The 27,937-nt window shown below is 35.4% G+C and overlaps 1 long non-coding RNA gene across 1 annotated transcript; it reads right to left on the bottom strand.

Moving 5' to 3' along the window:
* Window positions 1–239: 239 nt before the first annotated feature.
* On the bottom strand, window positions 240–11,435 carry LOC115511545. The gene is made up of 3 exons (XR_003968096.1): window positions 11,320–11,435; window positions 1,786–1,792; window positions 240–249 (listed from the first exon to the last, which is right to left on the bottom strand). It is a non-coding gene; the product is annotated as an uncharacterized LOC115511545 (long non-coding RNA).
* Window positions 11,436–27,937: the final 16,502 nt, after the last annotated feature.

Here is a 27,937-nt window from a genome sequence, read left to right as displayed (position 1 = left end):
TTCTCTCACTCTAAGGTTATAATTACTAAATTCAGGTGGGGACACCATGGTGCCTAGCATTCATTCTCATTTTCCTGGTCAATCCACATGCTCAGTCTTTGACTATTTTGTACCTTGTCCTCACTCATCAAACCTTTAATGTTTCCTCTTTCCTCCTCAACCTCAGCTGATCATCTTGCTTCCACTGTCACTGATTAATAGAAACAAACCAAGATAACATTCATGAGTCCTTCTCTCACACCCACACACCTGTGAGCATCTGCATCCAAACCTTAGGACTCCATTCCTGTGAATCATCCCTCTCACCTCTCCACGTCATTATGGCAGCAATTTTTTCTCTCTTCCTGAACATGGAGTAACTTCCCTCCATTCTTTTCCACCAAAATAAAAATGTTTGTCTCCATTTCAATAAAAACCTCTTTAGTTCTACTTTTTCCTCTAGCTACTGCCCCCTTTTTTTTTCTTTCTTTGGCAGCAAACCTTTTTAACAGGCTAGTCTCTTCTCTCTGATATATGACATTTTATGAACCCATTCTAGTCAGTCTTTTGCTCACATGGATCCACTGAAACTGCTCAGTCCTCACTCCAGTTAACATAACAGCAGTAGGATTTGTTTCTGTTTTTAATAGCAGCAGGTTTTGATTCAGTTGATTATTCCTTCCTGAAATAGATAGATAGATGGATAGATAGATGATATAGATATAGATATAGATAGATATAGATATAGATGATATAGATATAGATATAGATATAGATATAGATATAGATATTTTTTCCCCCGCATGGGACATACTATATTCTAGTTTTACACCCACTTTGTTTTCTGCTTCTTCTCAGTCTTTTCTGTTGGATCCTTCTTACCTCCCTGGCCTTTGATCATTGTCTTAGTGCTCAGTTTTTTCACTTCTCTTTTCTATCTGAATTCCTGCTCCTGATCTTACTTAGCCTTATGGTTTTAAATGATGGCCACTATATGGGGAGTCTGGGTATCTCAGTCAGTCAAGTGTCAGACTCTTGATTTTGACTCAGGTCATGATCTCATGGTTTGTGAGTTTGATTCCCACATCAGGCTTCATTGTGGCAGCGCTGAGCCTGCTTGGGATTCTCTCTCTCTGTCCCTCCCCATTAATGGTCTCACTCTTTCCTCTCTCTCTCTCTCTCTCAAAATAAATAAATAAACTTAAAAAAAATGATCACCGCTATAGACTGTCAAGGGCAAAATGTGTATTCTTAGCTTAGATCATTCTCCTAAACTCCGACTCCTATACTGATCTCCACTTAGTTGCATAATACACATGTCAAAATTAAGGTGTCGTAAAATCAGCTCCTGAACTTCCTTCGCTCTGCAGGCTTCTCCCAAGACTTCTCCATTTTAGTTAATGTCATTGATAAATATTAATGGTAAGAGAGTAAATGAATAAAAAACATGTTACGGGGGGCACCTGGGTAGCTTAGTCAGTTAAGTGTCTGACTTTGGCTCAGGTCATGATCTCACAATTTGTAGGTTCAAGTCTGGAGTCAGGCTTTGTGCTGACAGCTCAGAACCTGGAACTGTTTTGGATTCTATGTCTCCCTCTATCTCTGCCCCTCTCCTGCTTGCACTCTGTCTCTGTCTCAAAAATAAATAAACGTTAAAAATTTTTTTTAATTAAAAAAATATTATAGGATAGGAAAAGTCAAAAGCATTCCCTCTAAAAAGTAATATATATATTAAATATATAAAAATATGTGAAAAAATATGAAAAATGTTATATATGTACATAGATAAAGAGCACACACAGATACACACACACTTATACATACATACATACAGACAATACACACATACAATATTTTTGAAATAAAGGGAATATTCCAAAAAGTCAAGAAGGCATTAAACTTTTAATAAGAACATATTAACAATAACTTCTTATAAAACTTTAAAATTTAGGAAATGTGGCTATATGATTTCTAGAAAATCCAACTCACAGAAACGGATCTAAATGAAATGAAAATTCTGAATAGTGTAACTATTAGAATTAGTAAGAAAGACTTCCAGCTCAGAGGGCCACAAAGATAAATTCTGTCACACAGGACTCCCTGTAAAACATTCACTACTGAATACATGGCAACAGAGAAGTATCACAGATAATATGAGGAAACAAACCATAGTACTACAGGGTTGTTTGTTTTTTCTTTAATCTATTTTCACTGATTTCACTTCATTTAATTTTTTAGCAGATATACACAAATCTTTTTTATCATAATCTAAGTTTCTTTCTTTCTTTGTTTCTTTTTTTTTTGCATTATTGATATTCTCTGAAGGAAGAAGATTATTGTATCTGAATGGTAGAAGTTTTTTTTATGTTTAAAATATGATGAACGAGTATGGACCTTAGAGCTCCTTTCTTTTATGGAGCTATCATAAAACAAGCCAAATAGTGTTCTTTGAATTAATGTAAACTATGCTTATTGTGTGACAAAAGTTTTCACATTTTAAAATTCTTTTGTAAATATTCATTTGCATGAACTTTAATTGGGCAAGGAGTTTTAGGAAATTTGGAAATGAAAAACATGTCAAAGTACATGATAAAATGCAGCACATGCATATTTCTATTACTGCAAGTATATATATCTCTAAATCTGGCAACAAAACATACAATTCTCTGTCTTTACTTGTATTTTGCTGCAATAATATGAATGGTGACTGAATAGAAATCAAAGAAGGTACGTATCTTGGTCAAGGGGAAAAATTCTTTACATATCGATGTTATGTGACCCTATGGTTATAATAACTCATTGAGAATATGTGGTCAAAAATGTGAAGTGCTGTTGATATGACTAGGAGTCAGAAGTAATCTCTGTGTTAGTATGACCTGTAATATTTCTCTTCCACTCTCAGAACTGAAACATGATCACATCTGGCTCAGTCTATTGTCGAATTCCAGATGTTCACAGTGTTAGTTTGCTATCACCCTCTTAATCACCTTTCACTAGAGGAAAAAGTCAGAGATTGGTCACTTCAGGTGATTGCTGTCACCAAGGGTTAGTTCTCATATAAGAAACTGGGTGTTTTTGAATCGCTGAAAGCTTGTCCCCTCTTTATGGCATTTAAATTTTATTGCAATGTCATTCATTCAAAGTTCTGACATTTGAAACATCTTATACCACCTCTGTTGGATTACATTTCGTTTTTGAATCAGCTATAGAAAATATGGTATTTATATTCATTTTACAAGATAAAATTGCATGGGCCAGAAATTCATACCCCATCTGTTATAAACTACCAGTATTCTTAGAGAATGGCTAAGAATAAACTTATAATGTGATCTGCTCAAATAGGATGCAAAATATCAAGTAAAATGTGTGTGTGTGTGTGTGTGTGTGTGTCTGTGTGTTTGTGTGTCTTTGTGTGTGTGTGTGTGTGTGTGTGTGTTTTTGGTTAAAAGGAAAATTTTTGGTTATGCCTTTTATTTTATAATTTACTTAAAGTAGACAAAATTGATTAAATGAATAAATTACTATCCAAAATTTTGGACTTTGTTCTATATATATACTTAAACTATTGTTAGTAATCTAAATATGTGAAAAGAAATCTACTGTTAGCTTTATGTTTCTTAGAAGATAAAGGGTTAAAAAAGTATAGATGTTATTGGAAAACTAACAACTACTACATTAGGAAAGCAAAATTCTGTATACTCACTAATTATTAAATTAGAAAGTGATGGAAAAAGTAGTATTGAACTATGTGACCCAAGAAAGGAGAGTCCAGAGTGAGATTGGTGAGTTGTTGGCTGGATCTTTGAGGAAAGATTTCTGTATAAGTGGATGCTGAATAAAAAGACTAAAAAACTAATGGGGTAACAAAGTGAGAATTTACAAATAAGGACTGAAAGTCAGTAGAAATTCATTTAAAGACCACTGGAATAAAAGTATTCTTACCTAGGAAAAGATTTAATTTGACAGCAAATTTCATCACAGTAGTCCTTGAATAAGAGTTTATGGGATAAAAGTGGTCATTTGTGGAAGATACATATCAGGGGTGGTATGCAATGGAGATTTCCAAGCGTGAGAAGGCCATTTACGAGAAGTGTAGTCTAGAGATTGTACAATCCTAATAACTAGAACCTGAGTTCCGTCCAGCATCAACTTGTCTTTGGGGAAAATGTTTTGAAATCCTTTTGTGAGTTGTGTGAGTGAGTTTGAAAACAAGGGCTCTGAGAAGCCAAGGCAACACAAGATACTTGCTAAAAAGCTGGAGCCCAGTCTGGAAAAAATGGCTTAGAGACTTTAGGACAAAAAGTATCTAACATAGATTCTTTGGTTGCTTTGTATTGTTATGTTGCAAAATCTTTTTTTCCTGAAAATTTTAGCAACTTATGAAATTAAAGTATATAAAAATATATTGGGAGAACGGGGGATTCTTATAGGGCTCATTTATTATCGTCTAAGTAATACGAGTCTGATGGCTACATAATGTCTCAACTTAAACAATTAAGCAAAAGTGCAATAAAATGAAGACATTTCGCAGACTGATAGAAAATGTTTACTTTTAGAAGAAAAGAAAACAAACACCCATAGTATAAAAAGGATTGCTAAAAATTAACATTAAAAGGAAAATACCTGTAACAAGTGGAAAATGATATAAACAGGTAATTCATAGAAAAAATAATTAAAATGATCAATAAATATGTGAAATGATATTTATGTTCTCCAATAACATACATTTTTATTGATAAGATTAGAACAAATAAAGTATTGTATTTATCATTGGCAAAGATGAGATGAAAAGGACATTTTGTACATAATTGGCAGTAGTATAAATTAGTAGGCCTTTCTTATGACAATGTCATGGTTTTGACCATGACTAAGTATAAAAAAATCCTGTTGAATTAAAAATCATAACTAAAAGGAGGACATTACCAATTCCACAGAAATAAAAATGATTATACAAGAGAAGTAAAGTGTACACCAATAAATTACATAACTTAGGTGAAATGGATAAATTTTTAGACATATAAATCCTACTAAACTGAAGTATGAAGAAATAGAAAAATCTGAAGAGACCTGTAACTACTAAGAGATTGAATCAGTAATTAAAAATCTTCTCACTTTAAAGAAAGCCCTGATTCTGATTACTTCATTGATGAATTCTACCAAACATTTGGAGAACTAACACCAATCCTCAAACTTTTCCAAAAACAATGACTAAGAAGGAACATTTTCTAACTCATTCCGCAAGTCCAGGATTATCCTGATATAAAAGCCAGACAAAGACACTATAAGAAAACTACAGATCAGTATCCTTAATGAACATTAATGCAATCATTTCAACACAATACTAGCAAATCAAATTAAGTGGCATATTAAAAAGATTATACACGATGGCCAAGTGTGATTCGTGCTGGGATATAAGACTGGTTCAACATATAAAAATCAATCAATTTAATATATCACACTAATAGAATGGAGGAAAAATACTACACGATAATCTCAATTGATACAGAAAAAAACATTTGACAAAATTTAAGAACGTTTCATGAAAAAAAGAACATTTGACAAACTTTGATTAGAAGGAAACTACCTCAACATAATAAAAGCAATACATGAAAAACCTACAGTGAATATAATACTTATTGGAGAAAGACTAAAAGTTATTTACTTTTTCTAAAATAAGGAAAGAAGCAGGTATCTGCTTTTTTCCACTTCTCTTCAATATAGAAATGGAAGTTCTAGGTGAAGCTATTAGGCAAGAAAAAGACACAAAAATCCTAGATATTCAAAAGAAAGAAGTAAATTATGTCTATTTGAAGATGATATGATCTTATATGTAGAAACCTCAAGAGAGTCTACAAAAAGTAATTAAAACTATTAGGAGAATTCAGTAAAGAAGCAGGATACAAAGTCAACATGCAAAAATCAGCTGTGTTCTCATGAGTTAACAAGGAATGATCTGAAAATAAAATTAAGAAAAGAATCCCATTATTGTATCACTGTATTATATACCTGAAACTAATATTATACTATACACTAATTATATTGCAATTTAAAAATTTTTAAATTAAAATTAAAAAAGAAAACAATTCCAGTTATAATAGCATTCAAAAGAATAAAATACTTAGAAATTGACTTAACCAACGAGGTAAAAGGGTTGCATAATAAAAACTAGAAAACATTGCTGAAAGAAATTTTACAAGACACAAATAAATGGAAAAACATCCCAAGTTTATGGATAGAAAGAATCAATATAAAAATATCAATACCATCCAGTGGTCCACAGATTAAATCCAATATCTATCAAAATCCTTATAATTTTATAAAGTAAGATAGAAAAATCCATGCTAAAATGTGTATAGAACCTCAAGGGAGGCTAAATAGCCAAAACAATCTTGAAAAAGAACAAAGTTGGAGGATTCATCTTCCTGACTTCAAAACTTACTACAGCTACAGTAATGAAAAGAATGAGGCACTGTCATAAGTACATATAGACCAATAGAATGGAATAAAGAGGCCAGAAATAAACTCTTGGATATATAGTAAAATTATTTTTGAAAGGGGCCAAGGCCGTTCAGTGGAAAAGGACAGTCTTTTAAACAAAAGGTACTGGGAAATCTGCATACCCATATGCAAAAGAACGAAGTTGGACTCTATCACCATATATAAAAAAAATAATTCGAAATGGGTCAAAGATTTAAATGTAATAACTAATACATTAAATATAATACCTAAAACTACAAAACTCTTAGAAGAAAACATAGGGCAAAAACTTACTACATTTGATTTGGCAATGATTTCTTGGGTATAGCACCAAAGGAATAAAAGAAACAACAAAATTTAAAAAAATAGACAAGTTGGACTTCATGAACATTTTGATAAAGACACATCAAAAGACAGTATCAACAAGGTAAAATAAAACACACAGTATGGGAAAAATATTTGCAAATTACTTATCCATTAACAATTAACATCTAGAATATATAGAGAATTACTAAAATTCAAAAATAATAATAACATCAGAAAACCGTCCAATTCAAATATAGGCAAAGGACTTAAATAGTTATTTCTCAGAAGAAGATATATAGCCAATAAGCAAAAGAAAACATAACTACACATTAGGGAAATGCAAATAAAAACTTATATAACTTATTCATTAAGATGACTACTATTAAAAAATAGAAAATAAGCGAGCCAAGATGGCGGAACAGCATGGAAGTTTTTGTGTATCTCACATCAATGAAATACAGCCAGACCAACACTTTACCATCCTACACCCTAGAAAACTGATTGAAGGATTAACACAACAATCTGCACAACCTGAACCACAGAATTCATCAGGTACATGGTGCAGAGAGGTGAACTTGGGGAGAGAAGCCAGTGGCAGGCAGGGAGCCACTTTTGCAGGTGGAGAGAGGACAGAGACTGGGTGGGGGGGGCAGAATACAAGAAAAGCACCCCTCCCCAAAAGCAGCTGGAGAGAAAGTGGAAAACTGGAAACAGCCACAGGGACTAAACTAAAAAGGGAGAAAGGAGAAAGGAGAGGGTTTAAATTCCATTAAGACTGTAAACAAGGGGAGAGCAAAGGCTGCAGCTCCACAGATTGATACCTGGTGGTGCTCTGGTGGGAAGGGAGAATCCCCAGGAACAGAGTAGGGCCCAGAGGTTCTCGGGCCACATGGGAAAAATGGTTCCACTGCTGGAAGGACATTTGGTAGAGACTGTTGAAGCCACCTGGTCCCAGCAGACCCCAGAAAATGGCCATATTCCCCTGTGCTGGAACAAGGTCCTCAAAGGTGAAGACTGGTGCCAAATGTGTGTTGTGATTTTCCATAATCCCTGAAATGCTCCTGCGACACAGTATCTTGTGAACGTTTTCTGGAGTGGGCTGGCACCTGGCCGTAGTCTAGGCGCACTGGCAGTAGCAGGGTCCAGCAGGCGTTCCTGGGTGCAGCCAGCATTTGGCCATTGCTCAGTGAGACCCTCCCACAGAGGGGCAGAGGGGTCAAAGCTACAGTCCTTCAGAAGTAAGGGGGCGGGGAAAACAGCTGCCATCCTGTTTGCCTCGTCTGAGACAAAACTCAGGAGAGAGGTACTGCCTGAGTCTTGGTCACAGACAGTGAAGAAGCGCAAGTGGACGAAAGCTGAAGACAGGAAAGGTACGCGATTGCTGATCGGAGAGAACAGAGTTCTGATACTAGAGACTGGGTAGCTGGGTGATGCTATTTTCACTGCACCCACGCATGTGCATAGGCACCTATGAGTACTGCAACAATCCACCCCAGTAGGCTAGCAGCGCCATCTAGTGGAAAAAGGAGACATTACACTGAGCCCGCCCAACTGGGCCAACCTCGCTCTTCAAGAACACAAGTCTCACTGCCAGCTTAGTTTATGGACTATAAAGTGCTATAGTCTGAGTTCTAGAGGAAAACGAAGTAATTTCAGAACTATTTCAATCTGTTAGCAGGTCCATCTATTCAATTTTCTTTCTTTTTTTTTTCTCTTTTACACTTCTATTCTTTTTCTTGAATACAGAAAGAGAAAAAAATCATTTTTATTTTCAATTTTTATCAAAAATATTTTTCTTTAATTTTTTACTATATTTTTTACTTTGGTGTACATTTTGTCAAATTCTATCTTACTTCCATCATTTTATTTTAGTCTACTTCAGTGTGTTGACCTTTTCAAATTCTTAAACAATTTCCTTTTTTTTCATTTTCTTTCTCTTTTTTCTCTTTTTCGTTTCTTTTTCTCCAGTGCAGAAAAATATTTTCTTTAATTTTTACTATATTTTTGCTTTTATGTAAATTTTTTCAAATTCTATTTTACTTCCATCATTTTATTTTAGTCTACTACAGTGTATTCACTTTTTAAAATTTTCAAACGATTTCTTTTTTTCCTCTTTTTTCTCTTTTTTGTTTCTTTTTTTTCTTGAATACACAAAAAGAAAAAAATCATTTATATTTTTAATTTTTATTCAAAATATTTTTCTTTAATTTTTTTCTACTATATTCTTTACTTTTGTGTAAATTTTTTTGAATTCTATTTTGCTCCCATCATATCATTTTAGTCTACTTCAGTGTATTCATTTTTTTCAAATTCTCAAATGATTTCCTCTCCCCCCACCTTTTTTTCTCTAATCTGTCAAACCACTTTCAACACCTAGACCAAAACACACCTAGGATCTAGCATCATTAATTAGATTTCGTGTGTGTGTATTTAATTTTTAATATTTATTCTTTTTAATTTAAATTTTTCTACCTCATTAATTCCTTTTCTCCCTTCAAAAGGACAAAATGAAGGAATTCACCCCAAAAGAAAGAACTTGAAGAAATGACAGCCAGGAATTTAACGAACACAGATACAAGCAAGATGACTGAACCAGAATTTAGAATCGTGATAATAAGAATACTAGGTGGAGTCAAAAATAGATTAGAATCCCTTTCTGCAGAGACAAAAGAAGTAAAAAATAGTCAGAATGAAATCAAAAATGCTATAACTAAGCTGCAATCATGGATGGGTGCAGCGGCAGCAAGGATGGATGAGTTAGAACAGAGAATCAGCAATATAGAGCACAAAATTACAGAAAATAATGAAGCAGAAAAACAGAGGGAGATTAAGGCAAAAGAGCATGATTTAAGAATTAGAGAAATCAGTGACTCATTAAAAAGGAACAACATCAGAATCATAGGGGTCCCAGAAGAGGAAGAGAGAGAAATAGGGGTAGAAGGGTTATGTGAGCAAATCATAGCGGAAAACTTTCCTAACCTGGGGAAAGACACAGACATCAAAATCCAGGAAGCACAGAGGACCCCCATTAGATTCAACAAAAACCGACCATCAACAAGGCATATCATAGTCAAATTCACAAAATACTCAGGCAAGGAGAGAATCATGAAAGTAGCAAGGGAAAAAAGTCCCTAACCTACAAGTGAAGACAGATCGGGTTTGCAGCAGACCTATCCACAGAAACTTGGCAGGCCAGAAAGGAGTGGCAGGATATATTCAATATGCTGAATCAGAAAAATATGTAGCTAAGAATTCTTTATCAGGTAGGGCTGTCAATCAAAATAGAAGGAGAGATAAAAAGTTTCCCAGACAAACAAAAATTAAAGGAGTTTGTGACCACTAAACCAGCCCTGCAAGAAATTTTAAGGGGGGGCTCTCTGAGGGGAGAAAAGAAGGAGAAAAAAAAAATATATATATATATATATACCAAAAGCAACAAAGATTAGAAAGGACCAGAGAACACCACCAGAAACTCCAACTCTACAAACATCATAATGGCAATAAATTCATAAATTTCAGTACTCACTCTAAACGTCAATGGACACAATACTCCAATCAAAAGACATAGGGTAACAGAAAGGATAAGAAAACAAGATCCATCTATATGCTGTTTACAAGAGACCCACTTTAGACCTAAAGACACCTTCAGATTGAAAATAAGGGGATGGAGAACCATCTATCATGCTAATGGTCAACAAAAGAAAGCTGGAGTAGCCATACTTATATCAGACACTCTAGACTTTAAAATAAAGACTATATCAAGAGATGCAGAAGGGCCTTATATCATAATCAAGGGGTCTATCCACCAAGAAGACCTAAAAATTGTAAACATTTATGCACCAAATGTGGCAGCATCCAAATATATAACTCAATCACAAACATAAGCTCATCGATAGTAATACCATGATAGTAGGAGACTTCAACACCCTTCTCACAGCAATGGACAGATTATTTTATTAAAAAATCAACAAGGAAACAATGGCTTTGAATCATACACTGGACCAGATGGACTTAACAGATATATTCAGAACATTTCATCCTAAAGCAGCAGAATATACATTCTTCTCCAGTGCACATGGAACATTCTCCAGAATAGACCATATACTGGGACACAAATCCACCCTAAATAAGTACAAAAATATTGAGATCATACCGTGCATATTTTCAGACCACAATGCTATGAAACTTGAAATCAACCACAAGAAAAAACTTGGAAAGGTAACAAATACTTGGACACTAAAGAACATCCTACTAAAGAATGAATAGGCTAACCAAGCAGTTAAAGAGGAAATTAAAAAGTATATGGAAGTCAATGAAAATGATAGCACCACCACCCAAAAACCTCTGGGACGCAGCAAAGGTGGTCATAAGAGGAAAGTGTATAGCAATCCAGGGTTTCCTAAAGAAGGAAGAAAGATCTCAGATACACAACCTAACCTTATGCCTTAAGGAGCTGGAAAAAGAACAGCAAATAAAACCCAAAACCAGAAGAAGACAGGAAATAATAAAGACTAGAGCAGAAATTAGTGCTATCAAAACCAAAAACAAAACAAAAACAACAGTAGAACAGATTAATAAAACCAGAAGCTGGTTCTTTGAAAGAATTAACAAAACTGGTAAACCACTAGCTAGTTTGATCAGAAAGAAAGAGGAAATAAATAAAATCAAGCAGGAAAGAGGAGAGATCACAACCAACACAGCAAAAATCAATACAATAATAAGAGAATATTATGAGCAATTATATGCCAATAAAATGGGCAGTCTGGAAAAAATGGACAAATTCCTAGAAACATATACACTACCAAAACTGAAACAAGAAGAAAAAGAGAATTTGAACAGACCCATAACCAGTAAGGAAATCGAATTAGTAATAAAAAATCTCCCAAAAAACCAGAGTCCAGGGCCAGATGGCTTTCCAGGGGAATTCTACCAAACATTTAAGGAAGAGTTAACACCTATTCTCTTGAAGCTGTTCCAAAAAATAGAAATGGAAGGCAAACTTCCAAACTGTTTCTATGAAGCCAGCATTACCTGCATTCCAAAACCAGAGCGAGACTCCACTAAAAAGGAAAACTATAGACCAATTTCCCTGATGAACATGGATGCAAAAATCCTCAACAAGATATTAGCCAACCGGATCCAACAATACATTAAAAAAATTATTCACCACGACCAAGTGGGATTAATACCTGGGATGCAGGGCTGGTTCAATATCTGCAAAACAATTAACATGATTCATCAAATCAATAAAAGAAAGGACAAGAACCATATGATCCTCTCAATAGATGCAGAGAAAGCATTCGACAAAATACAGCATCCTTTCTTGATAAGGTCAGGATAGGAGAATACCTCGAGATCATAAAAGCCATATATGAACGACCCAATGCTAATATCATCCTCAATGGGGAAAAACTGAGAGCTTACCCTCTAAGGTCAGGAACAAGACAGGCATGTCCACTCTTGCCACTGTTATTCAACATAGTGTTGGAAGTCTTAGCCTCTGCAATCAGAAAACACAAAGAAATAAAAGGCATCCAAATTAACCAGGAGGAGGTCAAACTTTCACTCTTCGCAGATGACATGATACTCTATATGGAAAATCCAAAAGATTCCACGAAAAACCTGCTAGAATTGATTCATGAATTCAGCAAAGTTTCAGGATATAAAATCAATGCACAGAAATCGGTTGCATTCCTATACACTAACAATGAAGTGATAGAGAAATCAAGGAATCGATCCCATTTACAGTTGCACCAAAAACCATAAAATACCTAGGAATAAATGTAACCAAATAGGTGACAAATCTATACACTGAAAACTACAGAAATCTTATGAAAAAAATTGAAGAAGACACAAAAAAATGGAAAAATCACCATGCTTCTGGATGGGAAGAATAAATACTGTTGAAATGTCAATACTACCCAAAGCAATCTACATATTCAATGCAATCCCTATCAAAATAACACCAGCATTCTTCACAGAGCTAGAACAAATAATCCTAAAATTTGTGTGGAACCAGTAAAGACCCTGAAGAGCCAAACCAATCTTGAAAAAGAAAACCAAAGGGGCGCCTGGGTGGCTCAGTCGGTTAAGCGTCCGACTTTGGCTCAGGTCACGATCTCGCGGTCCGTGAGTTCGAGCCCCGCGTCGGGCTCTGGGCTGATGGCTCAGAGCCTGGAGCCTGCTTCCGATTCTGTGTCTCCCTCTCTCTCTGCCCGTCCCCCACTTGTGCTCTGTCTCTCTCTGTCTCAAAAATAAATAAAAAACATTAAAAAATAAATAAAAAAAAAAAAAAAAGAAAAAGAAAACCAAAGCAGAAGGCATCACAATCCTGGACTTCAACCTGTATTACAAAGCTGCAATCATCAAGACAGTATGGTCCTTGCACAAGAACAGACACTCAGATTAATGGAACAGATAGAGAACCCAGAAATGGACCCACAATCATATAGCCAACTAATCTTTGACAAAGTGGGAAACAATATCCAATGGAATAAAGACAGTCTCTTCAGCAAGTGGTGCTGGGAAAACTAGACAGCCACATGCAGAAGAATGAACCTGGACCACTTTTTTACACCATACACAAAAAATGAACTCAAAATGGATGAAAGACCTTAATGTAAGACAGGAAGCCATCAAAATCCTCGAGGAGAAAGCAGGCAAAAACCTCTTTGATCTTGGCTGCAGCAACTTCTTACTCAACACATCTCTGGAGGCAAGGGAAACAAAAGCAAAAATGAACTCCTGGGACCTCATCAAAATAAAAAGCTTCTGCACAGCGAAGGAAACTATCAGCAAAACTAAAAGGCAACTGACAGAATGGGAGAATGTATTTGCAAATGACATATCAGATAAAGGGTTAGTATGCAAAATCTATAAAGAACTTATCAAACTCAACACCCAAAAAACAAATAATCCAGTGAAGAAATGGGCAAAAGACATGAATAGACACTTCTCCAAAGAAGACATCCAGATGGCCAACCGACACATAAAAAATGCTCAACATCACTGTTCATCAGGGAAATACAAATCAAAACCACCATGAGATGCCACCTTACACCTGTCAGAATGGCTAACATGAACAACTCAGGCAACAACAGATGTTGGCAAGGATGCGGACAAAGAGGATCTCTTTTGCATTGTTGGTGGGAATGCAAGCTGGTGCAGCCACTCTGGAAAACAGTATGGAGGTTTCTCAAAAAACTAAAAATAGAACTACCCTATGACCCAGCAATTGCACTACTAGGCATTTATCCACGGGATACAAGTGTGCTGTTTCGAAGGGACATATGCACCCCCATGTTTATAGCAGCACTATCAACAATAGCCAAAGTGTAGAAAGAGCCCAAATGTCCATCGCTGGATGAATGGATAAAGGAGAGGTGCTATGTATATACAATGCAGTATTACTCGGCAATCAAAAAGAATGAAATCTTGCCATTTACAACTATGTGAATGGAACTGGCAGGTATTATGCTAAGTGAAATTAGCCAGTCATAGAAAGACAAAAATCATATGACTTCACTCATATGAGGACTTTAAAAGACAAAACAGATGAACATAAGGGAAGGGAAACAAAAATAATATAAAAACAGGGAGGGGGACAAACCATAAAAGATTCATAAATATGGAGAACAAACTGAGCGTTATGGGAGGGGTTGTAACTGCAACTGAGGGTTGCGGGAGGGGGGATGGGCTAAATGGGTAAGGGGCACTAAGGATTCTACTCCTGAAATCATTGTTGTACTTTATGCTAATTCGGATATAAATTTAAAAACATAAAAAATAAAACAAGTTAAAATAAAAAAAAATAGAAAATAAGGAAATGTTGCGGTGCCTGGATTGCTCAGTAGGTTGAACATTCAACTCTTGATTGCAGCTCAGGTCATGACCTCCTTGTTTGTGGGATCAAGCCCTGCATGGGGCTCTGCGCTCACAGCACAGAGCTTACTTGGGATTCTCTCTCTCCCTCTCTCTGCTCCTCCACTCATGTGCTCTCTCTCTCAAAATAAATAAATATTTTTAAAAAGTTAAAAAATTGTGTCAGGGATGGGGAGAAATTGCACCCCTTTTGGAATTCCTTGTGCAGAATATAAAAATGGTCCCGCCCCTATGGAAAATATGGAAGTTCCCAAAAAAATTAAAAATGGATTTACTATATGACCCAGATATTTCTGTTTGGGGTATATACCTGAAAGAATTGAAATCTAGATTTAAGGATATATTTGTCCATCAAATAGATACGGAAAATATAGCATATACATACAATGGAATATTATTCGGTCTTAGCACAAAAGGAAATACTGACATTTCCACAACATGGATGAACTTGATGAGTTCATTGATGAGTACATTATGCTAAATGAAATAAGCCAATCACAAAAAGAGAGATACTGTTTGAATCTACTTATATGAGGTAATTAGAGTGGTCAAAATCATAGCAATAGAAAGTAAAATGGTGGTTTCCTGGGACTGGTAATGGGGGTTATTTTTTAATGGGTGTAGAGTTTCAGTTTTGCAACATGAAAAGACTTTTGGCGATGAATGGTGGTGATGGTTGCAAATAACATGAATGGAATTAATTCCATTAAACCCCACATTTAAAAATGGTTAAGATGATAAGTTTTATGTTGTGTTTTACTACAATAAAAAAAAGAAAAGCATGTTGCAGAACAGAATGAAAATATAATGTGTTATATCCACAACTTACTGATATATTTTTTCTTTAATTTTTATTTTATTTTATTTTATTTTTTATTTTAGAGAGAAGGAGAGAAGGAGAGGAGAAGGGGAGAGAGAGAATCTTGAGCATGCTGGGCATGAAGCCTGACACAGGGCTCAAGCCCATGACCCTGGGATCATGACCTGAGCCCAAATCAAGAGTTGGTCGCTAGGGGAGCCTGGGTGGTTCAGTCAGTCAAGCATCTGACTTCCGCTCAGTTAATGATCTCACAGTCCCTGAGTTCAAGCCCAGTGTGGGGCTCTGTGCCGACAGCTCAGAGCCTGGAGCTGGCTTTAGATTCTGTGCCTTCCTCTCTCCCTGCCCCTCCCCCTCTTATGCTCTGTCTGTCTCTCTCAAAAATAAATACACGTTAAAAAACAAAAGAAAAAAAAAGTCAGACGCTCAACCAACTGAGCCGCCCAGGCGCTGCTCATCTATTTCATTCTTTCATTCTTAATGGCCTTTTAGAATGTTTAAGATGGAGGCTATTACAATCAAGTCTGCTTTGAATAATTTTATCTAGGTTTCTTAGAGTATACATCTAAGAATACATTCAGGGTATATGTGTTGATTTGTTCAGTGGGATTTCTTAATTTGATTGGATGCATATCTTAAACTTCGATAGATATTACTAAATTTTTCCAAAGATGTGGCACAATTTTTCCAATGTGTGTTTGACAGACTTTGTGACTGCCCTCATGATTCCTGTCTCTTGTATTTTGCACCCTTGTATAATCTCTTCTCCTTGAGTGTAAGACCTGTGATTCACTTCTGATCAAGGTTAAAGGTTATGAGATGTCACTCATGATTATACTGAGCTATATAGAATATTCTATCTTATCTATCTTATTAGCAGGCTTATTATAAAGACTTTCTCCCCTGTCACTTTTTTTTTTAAGACAGAGAGGGAGAGTGTGTGCATGAGAAGGGGAGAGTGGCCCAGAAGAGAGAGAGAGAGGAGAGAGAGAGAGAGAGAGAGAGATTCTTAAACAGGCTCCATGCTCACCTTGGGCTCCAAGGTGGGGCTCAATTTTACAACCCTGGGATCATGACCTGAGCCAAAATCAAGAGTGGGACACTCAACCAACTAAGCCATCCAGATGCTCCATCCCTGTCACCTTTGAAAAAGTAAGTGCCATACTAGGAGGCTAGAGTGGCAAGGAAGAGTGTAGCCTTTCAGAGATAAGGATAGCCTCAGGTGACAGCTAGAAGCCGAGACCCACAGTGTTGCAGCTGCAAGAAATGAATTCTGCTAACACTCTGAGTGAGAAGAGAAGTGAAATGTTCCCCAGAGAAGCCTTCAGAGGAGAAGCCAGCCCTAGCCAACTACTTGAATGCAGCCTTGAGAGTACCCAGCTGAGTCATGCCCAAACTCCTACCCACAGACGCTGTGAGATAGTCTATGTATGCTGTGCAATAATTTTAATGCATCTATATTTAATTTCTGAAATTATTAACTGATTTGAGCACCTTTGCATATGTTTACTGACCGTGTGAATTAAGAATTTAAGTATTTGGATCATTTATGTTGAACTATTTGTCTATTTACTGCTTAGTCATTGCAGGTCTCTATGTTATTACTGTCTTTTGTTAGATACATGTGATTCAAATATTGCATCCTATCTATAAAGTTGTTTTTCCACAATATGGTGGTTTTTGAAGAAGGAAGATTCAAATTTAATGAATTTACATTTATTAACCATTTTCCTTATGGTGAATTATTTTTTCAGGGCAATAATTCCTTGAGGTCAGGAAGATTCTCTGTGCATTTAACCATAAATATTTTAGTTTCCCTCCACTCCTATTTATCAGTATGCATTAATCATGCCCCAATGTATTGTTTTTGAGATAAATGCATAATAAAATATTTAGGATGCAATAAAAGAATATGAAAGTGAATGAATGTAATAAATGTATCTTCTTTTCAAGCTACATAACATTTTCAATTTCGATGTAAGTTTTTGCCTTCACAATTGGTGGAAAAGCATTCCTTTGTGTACACATCAGAGAGATGATTTGTATGATTGCACTACTCAATTTTTAATGAAAAAAATTAATGAAATATCTTCTTAATTCCAAATTTATGCTGAATTGTAAAGCAATTATAGAAGATTGTAGTTTATTCTTAAGGACAAATGACATAAGTTTAAAGAATTAGTCAAAATTTATAAATAAGCACAACCAAGTTGAATTTCTCAGCTGTTACTGCTAATATATGATGAAGTAATATAGCAGAGTATGTGTAGGACTGCAAAGTGTTAGAGATTTTATTCTACCTGCAAGCTAACAGGCAAGTAGTTTTTCCTGCTCTTATGGATGTTGACAGAAGACATGAGACTCCTAGAAAAGAGACAAAGGACTTTATTACTTATGGCAATAACAGTGGTTAGTGTATAGGCATTTTTGTGCCTGTTCCTTGAACCCAATTCCCACCAGATGGTATGAAGAATGATAAGTAACAGCTGTACACAAACTATGTTGCATTACATGAGTGAACAATGAGCTTGAAGAACCTGAATCTTACATAATGAGACACAGGCATGCCTGCCCCTTTGCTTAGAGGGAGCCTCTGGTTCTATTTTCCAAGACTGTACTAACATCCTTGAAAAGATAGCTCGAAACAAAGGTAATCAGTGCCTCTTCTCATAGGAGGTATGGAAATATGAGACCCCTGGAACTTTATAGTTAAAGTATATGTTCCAATACTTTTTAGAATACAGTATCACTCACTTGCCAATCTGGTGAGCTTGGACAATTTTTATCAACCTAGGATTGTGTCATTATCTCTAATCTGGTGATAATTACAGCCTCATGGAGCAGTGTGAAGATTCTAGGGAGTCCTACACTCTACATAAACTCAGAAAAAGAGTACATAGAAGAATGGAAGCACTCAACAAAGTTTATCCAGTATTATTACTAGGCATAGAATAGTACCTAATCCTTTCGTATGCTGTGAGATGTTTGGGCTTAGTCTCAGAGACCAATTTAAGAGAAACTCAGAGTTGCCAATCCAGGCAATCCTCAAATGTCAACAACTGCCAAAAGGGTCTTTACTAAATGAGTAGTTTGAAAGCACCATTGGAAATGTGGGAAAATGAGCCATACTCCAAGACATTATATGACTCAATCTGTAGGATTATACCTGAAAGAATGAAAAGGCTAGAAGAAAGATGAATAAATGGTAGCTATAGATAACTGAGAAAATACCGCATAATAGCATCAAAAAGTGATGAATAATATCAAATAACATCAGAAAGTAATGAATGGAATGCTATATACTAGAAGATCAAGGAGAGATTTAGTATTTATCTTTCACAATAAATGTCTTCTCTGGCTTCTCTCACATGTATAGTATAGTTTGGCCCACTTTATTGGCGGCCAGTGATTTTTGCCCGGGTTAAATCTCATGACTAAGTACAAATTTCACTGCCTGATGCATAAGGAAACATCTAGGAGGCCTCAGGCTGAGTAGTATGTACTTCTCCAGAACAAATTATTCTGGGTCCCAAAGTCTCATATCTCTAAGATTTTCTCAGGAGTAGGGAACTATTATCTTATAATTACATTTTAATTTTTGTTAATGTTTATTTATTTATTTTAAGAGAGAGAGAGAGAGAGGGAACAAACAGGGGAGGGACAGAGAGAGAAGGAGAGAGAAAATCCCAGGCAGGTTCCCCATTGTCAGCACAGAGTCTGAAGTAGGGCTCGATCACACAAACGGGGAGATCACGACCTGAGCTGAAATCAAGAGTCAAGAGTTGTATGTTTAACCTACTGAGCCACCCAGGCACCACTACATTTTAATTTTAGCGGGTGTAATCTGATCTTTGCATCAGTGAACTGCAGTTATTCTCTAGCATAAGTAAGGAAACCCTAAGTGAATTTGTAATGTACTTTAATCATTTCATTGTGTAACGATTTGACTACATGTATCTCTCCAAGTGTTTCGGTATCTTAGCCTTTCCTTAATATAATTTTAGGCTTGAGCAGGGAATCTATAATTAGTAATTGCATTCTTTTTTTTTTTTTAATTTTTTTTTCAACGTTTATTTATTTTTGGGACAGAGAGAGACAGAGCATGAACGGGGGAGGGGCAGAGAGAGAGGGAGACACAGAATCGGAAACAGGCTCCAGGCTCTGAGCCATCAGCCCAGAGCCTGACGCGGGGCTCGAACTCACAGAGCACGAGATCGTGACCTGGCTGAAGTCGGACGCTTAACCGACTGCGCCACCCAGGCGCCCCAGTAATTGCATTCTTAAACATAGATTTCAGTTAAAGTCTCAATTATGTTCCAAGAAATAAACTTAGTATTTCACATGTGTTAGGTCACGTAACTAAACTTTTTTGTAAAAATAATTTTATTTTATAGCTAAGGCAACCCAAATCCATAGGTAAGTGAATTAAACAGCTGTAAATCCCATTAGTAAAACAAAATCTCAAAGCTGTGTTAGCCTGACTGCGATGTTCAGGATCTTATCTAAATAGTATATGTGGCTGCTCACAACTGCCTAGTAAATGACACTGAAATGGTCCATCTTTGGCTAAATATTAAGAAGTCAGTAATTCAGAAGAGAAGACCACTCACATGCCTGCCAACTTGATATCAGCTTTTAGTGTAGGGATGGTCACACATCCTGAGCCACTCTCTACTTTTTAGTTTTCAGTGGGGGCAGCCTACCGAACCTTCCTATTGGCTTCCTCAATACCTCGTCTTCAATTCTTCATTTCTTAGAGCTTTGCCCATTACTGGAAAAAAGAAGCATTCTGGGATGGCTGACTTTGGCAGTTTCTGTCTTTGATCTCTTCTGATATAAAACAATTCTTAATTTTTAAGAGAAAGTTACTATGTGCTGTTCATTAATATATATATATATATATATATATATATATATATATAAATATTTGCAACTTACACATACACCTGTGCTGACTTTCCCCACATCATCATGCACACTGTCAGTAGATGACTTGTCTGAAACTTTCAACCTTCAAGCAATATTAAAGGTTATAGAAAGGCCATAGGTATGGAGGTTTGTACTTTTCATTTGCATGTTTGGTCTCCTCAGGAAGTACCCTGAACTTTGTGAGACTACATCCTGTATTTTATACTCTCTTTATAGCCCCCAAGGGCCTTACACAGTTTGTCTAAATGAAGACACTAAACACACTTGTAATGATTATATTTGTGAGAAGGGTAATAATATATCTGAGCCTTACCACAAAGTAACAAATTAAACATGAAATGCTGTCATTGAATCTCACTATTGACAAGAAAGAACTGAAGAAATGAGAAGTATGAAAGAAGGCAGAATTTTTCCTCTCTTAGATTTTGTTTGTATGTTCCCGACAGCTCCTCATATCACAGGCCCATTAATCTGTTACAGAGTTTTAAATCTCTGCTCAACATGACCATGTTTCATGTTAGAATTATGATTGGACTTTATAGATGCAAAATATTGCTATGAAACAAATACTGTGGTTGAAAAAAACAGAAGGTTCCTTTTATTCAAGTAATTTTAAATCTCCATCTAAGTATCTTAAAAGACATAGTGTGTTAAACTAAAGTTTATTGTTTTAAAGCTAGCATATAGGACGGTGAAAAAGATGTGTAAAAGTGATGACATAAATGACAATTTATTCAAATAAAATCAAATGTCATGAAGTACTCGAACACTGGAGTAAGAGAGATCAGAAAGCACTCATAAAATACCCATAAAGATTGGCTGTGCTTTGCCTCACAATGCATTTGCCTCACAATAAAGCATTGCTTTTATATATCCACAAATGCTTAACCCAGGATTCTTCATGCCATTTTCTATCGCTCTATTCCTGTGGAAACTGGATATAATTAACATTTCTGATGAACTTGACTCGAGTTTTTATTCAAATTTGCTACCCTTCTTAAATTAACATATAGAAAATTTAGTTTGTTAATGGTTTATCATTTCGGTTAATTCAAGTTGCAGAATTAAGGGTAAGCATAATTTAGAATGAGATAAATTAGAGATGATATTAGGTTTTCAAAGTCAGAACTAGACTAGAAAGCTTTCAAAATTCTTTGCTTTGGTCTTGGGGCCTTCAGTCTATGTTGGCCATGCGCTAAGTAGATATTAATACTGACACAGTTATCTGAGTAGCAGACTGCCATCACCATGAGGAACTGGCCCATATGTGAGCTGTGTTCATTGTGTTGTTAAAAGTAATCTTACTGTTAAAGGTGAACAGGTTTTAAAATCTTAAGGATTCTGAACTGTTCATGAGTTTAATTATGGCACTTCATAGTAGGCTATAATTAGCTGAGAGCCCTGAATTAATAGAAAAAAATCTACCCAAATGCTTAGTTTTACATTGTAAACCATTTAGCAGTTACGGTAAAGCCCATTTAAAGGCAGCTTTAAATGACCTATGGCTGGTTTCCAAAATAAATAAATTAAAATTTGGCTGTTAGAGAATGTTAAGAGTTAAAAACAATTTTAATGAAAAGCAGTGGTGGACTCTGCATTACTAAGGTTTTTTTGGTCTGTTGTTTAACTTTCTTTAGTGAACTTGAATATGACAATACCTCAGTAATAATTTGAACACTAGAAACTGACAATTCTAGAGGCCATTTAATTCACATTTAGTAATCCCTTTATATTCATAGAGCTTTAAAAAAATCAAAATCCATTAGTAATATGACTGGGGTCACAAATAGCAACAAAGAACTGGTAGGTTCTTCATTCTTTTTCTTTCCTGGTTTCTTGTTCTTGTGACTGACATTGCTGTTGCTGACATCTAAATGATAGCAACATTGTTCTCTTGATTTATGATACATTGTTGAACAAATTATAGTATCCAGTGAATCATTATTAACTGAAAGCCATTAGAGCTTTAAATGTTTTAGTTTCCCCCCCCCCCCCCCCCCCCCCCCCCCCGCTATGAAAGAGAATACATTTGAACCTGGCAATAGTGTTTCCTTCACAAAACCTGTGCCAGCTAAAAAACCGCATGTTACCTAAATTCAGTACGTTTGGTTATTCCTACTTACCAAGACAGGTGTTTTAATTGCAGCTGTGGCCAGTTTTTCATTGTATGGAAAATCAAACCGTAGCCTAATTGGCATGAGCATTCGAGTTGCATAAAGAAATGTGTCTGTAAGAAAATATGAAGCACAAGTTATGTTTGGATAACTCACTGTAAAATATAAATTTCTTCTTTAAAGTTTGCTTCTCTATAATTGCTAGCTAATTTTAAAAAAACAAATTAATCACATTGATTAAACCCCAAATTAATCACATCAAAACATCAAACAAATAACTTCTACTATTAAAAAGCAAATTCTATTTTCATTATAATTTTAATTGAATTTATAACTATTGCCAATAGTTACTGACTAGCAGCATCGTCCTGAAATTGTGTACAATTATATTTTCAAATTTTAATTATTATCAAAAAATAATGTAAAAGATAGCATTTTTAATAAGTAGAAACATTTTATATTATCAAGTAAAGCCAGCCTAGATTCAGTCATTATTATGTTAATTATTGAATATTCAATCTTGTTTTTAACTCACTTATTTTATTGGGCCATAGAAAATTATGATAGTTTGATATAGCTTTAAAGTAGTGTCTTAATCAAACACTGCTCACTTTTGAATGTGGGACTAGGGGTGGGAAATTTTTCTTCAGAAACAGATGAATGACCTCATTTAAACTCTCACCAAATGTTTTTGGCTCTGTATTTCTTCATTAGATCCAGATGTTATAGTATTAGCTGCCTGTAGCCATTTACACTAATAATCCACAAATTGACATTTTTGCTAATAATATAGCAAGCTAAGGTTTTTTCTTTGTCACTTTTACTTAAAATGGTGGGAGATGGATAATGATGGCAATTCTCAGTCCCCATAGTAGCCTATTTCCAAACTTCCCTCTTTGAATGATACCATCCATTAGAAAGTAATGGGCAAGATGTTGTTCTTTCAAAACTCCATTGAGTAATGGTCATGTTAAATAAAAAATGAAGGACATATTTTACTTATGTATGTAATTTATCAACATGAGAACAAATGTCCAATAATTTATTACTTAATCACAAGACTAAATAAAGATTACATTATAATAGAGAATGTTGTTCCTAAATTACATATATTCATGTATATGTTTGTTTATAAGAGGAATATGTGCTATGATTTCTTACAAAAGACAGAAGTTACTATACTTACTATGTTAGCATTGCCATTTTGATTATATTAGATGGAAACAGTACTCATTTATCAAAATCAGTAGTGTCTTATTTTTTAATACTTGCTTTTAAAAAATTACAACCACCTGTGGTCTCTACCATAATCTTTCCAAATCAGAACCTGCAATTTTTCAAGAGACCTATTGTTTCTATGGAGAGTTAAATTTTCTAAGATATTTTCTGATCTTGTGTTAGTCTTGGTAGTATTTATTTTTCTCCATTTTTGTTCCATTTTAATGACTGACATTCTTTATTTTCTGGCTCACTTATTTTTTTTTTTTTGGAAGTTTGATGCCAAATGGTTCCCCAATCCATTTTTTTTTACTCTAGTCACAATAGCACCAAAAATTAAGAGGATTCACAGAACTTTTGCCTTAAATAAAATTATTAATTCTGATGTTTATTTCCTCTTGGTGACATCTTTCTTTAGAAATTCCATAATATTTACTTCTGTAATCTATCTATAGCATAATGAAAAATACGATTATATATAATAGAGATATTTGATACTTATGTCTGGTTGGTGTACCACAGCCATTATGTTAAAATAGAATGTCTAAATTACTGAGAAAGTTAACATTAACAGACAAAAAATTAACAGAGACTGCTGAGTAACAATAATGTATTACATAAAGATAGATTGTAGGGGCGCCTGGGTGGCTCAGTCGGTTAAGCGTCCGACTTCGGCTCAGGTCACGATCTCGCGGTCCGTGAGTTCGAGCCCCGCGTCGGGCTCTGGGCTGATGGCTCAGAGCCTGGAGCCTGCTTCCGGTTCTGTGTCTCCCTCTCTCTCTGCCCCTCCCCCGTTCATGCTGTGTCTCTCTCTGTCTCAAAAATAAATAAATAAACGTTAAAAAAAAAAAAATTTAAAAAAAAAAGATAGATTGTAATAATTTAATGTACTCAGTTTTTTCACCTATTCTTCAAAATAAATGGGTCCAGACATTATTAAAGGAAGAGAGAAGTATAAGATTTGACATTGTCTTCAAGGTGTTCACAATCTAAAAAAAAATCAACAATTTTAAAGAGCATGTGTAAAATACAAGGTAACAAGTTCTCTGAGATTCATAATGGAGAAGATTACCATATGCTGGAGCCAAAGAAGATTCTGTAAATTTCTTAAATCCTGACTTGAGTAATATTTTGGAAATAAAAATTAAAATTGTTCAAAGATGATAAATTGTCTTAAGAAAGCATAAGAAGAGATAGGGCATGAGAAGTAGCAGTGCATATATTCTCGAGAATAGTTGTATTGTCTGGAAGCTACTGAAGAAAAGATGATGGTGTAAATGGAAATTATTGTTAAAAATAAATTTAGTTTTTCCAACAACAAATTTGATTATAAAGGCTAAGACTTATTAAGGACTTACTATATGTTAGTACTATTCAAAGCATGCTAATTCATTAACTGAATTAATATACACAACAATATATGAGGAAGTGATTATTTATATCCCCATTTTACAGTTGAGGATTCCGAGCCATAAAAAGTCTAAATAACTTGCCATAAACTACCCAGATAATTTTCTCCTCGAAATGCCCACTCTGGAGCCCATACTATTATCTCCTATGCTATACTCACTCTATAGCCCTACTTCATACCTCCCAACCACTGACAGAATATTTTGGAAGGCCTCAATGAAATTACAAGTTTCTTATGTTAGATTACAATGTGTGAGGGTTGATATTCCAGTTTCCTTCTCCCTCCATGCTTCATTTTTTCCATGTTCATTCTACAGACAGCTGTTTCTCAGCCTTACTTACTTCCTAAACTATCTACCAAATTTGTGATTTAACTTACTTCCTGGTAGATATTTTTACCTGGATTTCCTTTTGGCCTACAACTAGTTAATCTTAAAAGGTTGAAAATCAGAATTATAAATTTGACCTGTTTATGGCTTTTCTTTGTCTTACACTTGGCAGCAGTATTCTCCCATACACAATTCTAGACACCAGATCCTCAGAATTGTCCTTAATTCTCACTTTTCCTTCACTTACTTCTGCTAATCTATCTTCAAACCCCAATGAAGTCGTTTCAGTCCCAATGCCAATGTAATCACCCTAGTTAGGACTAAAATATTTTTGTGCCTAGATTGTTACAATTGAACTTCAATAAGTTTCCTTACATTTAGCTTCTCTTTGCTCTAATTGGTATGACATAATTTTACTTCCAAATTACTTTCAGAATCCAGGTATTTTCCAGTTCAAAAACTCTTTCATGCCTCCCCAAAGTCAAGTGATTATATTTTGGGCCCCAAAGCAAGTTTACCCTAAAGCTACTGAAAATTGTGCATCAGGGTCCTTCACTCCCAACCAATCCCTATAAGGCTCTGTACCCAAGTTCATATGTGTAATTTTGCATTATATCATATTTAAAGAAAGGTTGCCAAATTGAATATGTTTCAGGAATTAAATAAAACCTGGATCTATCCCAGGCTGGGCTTCATGGTTAACATTTAAAGTCACACTATCATAAACCTATTCAATTAACTGAAACTCAAATATAGTTGCTTGGCTAGAAGAATGTGTGAGAGAAAAACAACAGCTTACAAATTATGGGAGATCTTTGTAGGTTTTTCACAGTAGGCATGAGAGAAAAGGTCTAAATTTGCCCTTTCCTCAGTCTCATCCCTCTACACTTGGTGTGAAAGAGTTCAACCTAGGATTCTCAATGTATTGTGGCTCAGCCTATGGAAAAAACAAGGGGATAATTTTGTGATCACTGACAAAGATGCAAACTGCATTAGTCACACGATAAAGTATAAGGAATTGTTCTATGAGCATCTTAAATACTCCTAAATACCTAATTGAGGACCAAGAGAAAAGTGTAAAAACTGGCAAGATCACCCTTACAAGAAAAAGATATCCAAAAATCTGTTTATATATTCCAAACTGGAAAACTCTTGAATGTTTTAATTTCTGAATTCTAGGGGTGCCTGGGTGGCTCAGTCAGTCGGGCGTCTGACTTCAGCTCAGGTCATGGTCTAACGGTTTGTAAATTCCAGCCCCGCGTTGGGCTCTGTGCTGACAGCTCAGAGCCTGGAGCCTGTTTCAGATTCTGTGTGTCCCTCTCTCTCTGCCTCTTCCCCGCTCACCCTCTGTCTCTGTCTCTCTCAAAACTAAATAAACATTAAAAAAAATTAACTTCTGAATTCTATACCAATGGCTAAAACACAGGATTTCCAAGTGGAGTTGTGACCATACACAAATTTTGTCTGGCCTACTATGGGATTTGTTGAGAGATTCCTGAACTATAAGACCTTATTTTTATTCTTGATTTTGATGCTAAATTTCCAGCAGGGACTAGGAGACTAAAGCTTACTACCCAAGAAACTTAACAGAAGGCTGTTGAAATACTATCTTTGAAATTACCCCTATGACTAGACCGCCCAGATTCTTCCCTTCACACCATGTCCTAACAATGATGTCTCCCCTGAACACTAAAGTGGTGGCAGAAAATTCATAAGTGATTGCTTTCTACTTCTTATCAGGTAACTCTCGAATGTCTGCCATAAAATATACTTTGATCCCTTCATTCCTATGTCTTGTTGGTGGAGAATATTCAAACTACAGAAACAGACAACTCTTGTGTTCAACTTTTACACATAGACTCAAGGGAAACTGCAAGTTATCACTTGCCCACTATCTAGCATTTGACTCTCCTATATTTAGTTTATTAAGGGTATAATTTTGACTAATCTTCATGTATTTTTAGTTGCTTTCAATATATATTGGATATTATTGATTCCATGCTCATGTCCCCTCAAAACTCACCATCCCGGTGTGTTCCAGTAGCATCTTACTAAAAACACCTGCAAACATTCATCCTAGGACTTTCTGTTCGCTAATGGATAGTGAAGAGGGGAGGGAAGCCAGAAACTGTGAAGAAGTTAATGCCCCTAAAGCAGCTTCCAGCCAATGAGAATATAAATCTAAAGAGAAACTGCCCAGTTTTCTCATGGTTACAAAATACATGCATTTCAAAACCAAAGAAAGACGTCTGAGTGAAGACATTTGACTGTTGAGCAAAGAATCCCATTCGTGGTAGACTGAATAATGAACCCCAAGATGTTATTATCCTAATCCACAGAAGCTGTGAATTTTACATTATATGACAAAAAGGACGTTGCAGATGTGATAAAATTAATGATACTGAGATAAGGAGATTATCCTGGAACACTTGAGTAGGCCCAGTATAATCACAAGAGTCTCTAAAAGAGGACATAGA

Source organism: Lynx canadensis, chromosome B1 (genome assembly GCF_007474595.2).
Source record: "Lynx canadensis isolate LIC74 chromosome B1, mLynCan4.pri.v2, whole genome shotgun sequence".
Lineage (NCBI taxonomy): Eukaryota > Metazoa > Chordata > Mammalia > Carnivora > Felidae > Lynx > Lynx canadensis.
Note: the sequence above shows the minus strand (reverse complement) of the source record. Positions and strands in the feature narration are given on the sequence as shown.